The sequence below is a fragment of the Triticum dicoccoides genome, chromosome 3A (genome assembly GCF_002162155.2).
Source record: "Triticum dicoccoides isolate Atlit2015 ecotype Zavitan chromosome 3A, WEW_v2.0, whole genome shotgun sequence".
In the NCBI taxonomy this organism is placed as follows: domain Eukaryota; kingdom Viridiplantae; phylum Streptophyta; class Magnoliopsida; order Poales; family Poaceae; genus Triticum; species Triticum dicoccoides.
In genome coordinates, this window is record NC_041384.1 from 21,424,559 (window position 1) to 21,425,742 (window position 1,184).

Genomic DNA, 1,184 nt, shown 5'->3' on the forward strand with positions numbered 1-1,184 from the left:
TATTTAGGGGTTGTCGACGTCGACGGAACCCAACATAGCCAAAGTTTTAGTCTTTAGGAATTATCGACATCGACGGAACCCAACATGGCCAAAGTTTTAGTCTTTAGGGGTCGTCGACGTTGACGGAACCCAACATAGAAAAAGTTTTAGTCTTTAGGGGTTGTCGACATCGACGGAACCCAACATAGCCAAAGTTTTAGTCTTTAGGGGTTGTCGACATTGACGGAACTGTAACGCCCTCGATGCGGCTATATCTCCCACGTGTCGAAGCATGACTTAGAGGCATAACCGCATTGAAAGCAATGTCGCGAGTGAGGTAATCTTCACACAACCCATGTAATACATAAGGGAAAGAGATACATAGTTGGCTTACAATCGCCACTTCACACAAATACATGAATAAAGCATTACATCATCTAGATACAAACAAGGTCCGACTATGGAACCAAAATAAAAGAAGACTACCCCAAATGCTACACAGATCCTCGATCGTCCCAACTGGGCTCCACTACTGATCAAGTGGAAACAGAACAACACAAAGGACAAGATCTTCATAGAACTCCTCCTTGAGCTTGCTTGCGTCACCTGTACGGTATCATCGAGCACCTGCAAACTGGTTTTGGAAGTATCTGTGAGTCACAGGGACTCAGCAATCTCACACCCTCGCGATCAAGACTATTTAAGCTTATAGGTAAGGTAAAGGTATGAGGTGGAGCTGCAGCAAGCGACTAGCATATATGGTGGCTAACATACGCAAAAGAGAGCGATAAGAGAAGGCAAAAGCACGGTCAAAACAATTATGATCAAGAAGTGATCCTAGAACAACCTACGTCAAGCATTACTCCAACACCATGTTCACTTCCCAGACTCCGCCGAGAAGAGACCATCACGGTTACACACGCGGTTGATGTATTTTATTTAAGATAAGTTTCAGGTTTTCTACAACCGGACATTAACAAATTCCCATCTGCCCATAACCGCGGGCATGGCTTTCGAAAGTTCAATCCCTGCAGGGGTGTCCCAACTTAGCCCATCACAAGCTCTCACGGTCAACGAAGGATATTCCTTCTCCCAAGATAATCCGTTCAGACTCGGCATCCCGGTTACAAGACATCCTCGACAATGGTAAAATAAGTCCAGCAAAGCCACCCAGATGCGCCGACAAATCCCGATAGGAGCTACAC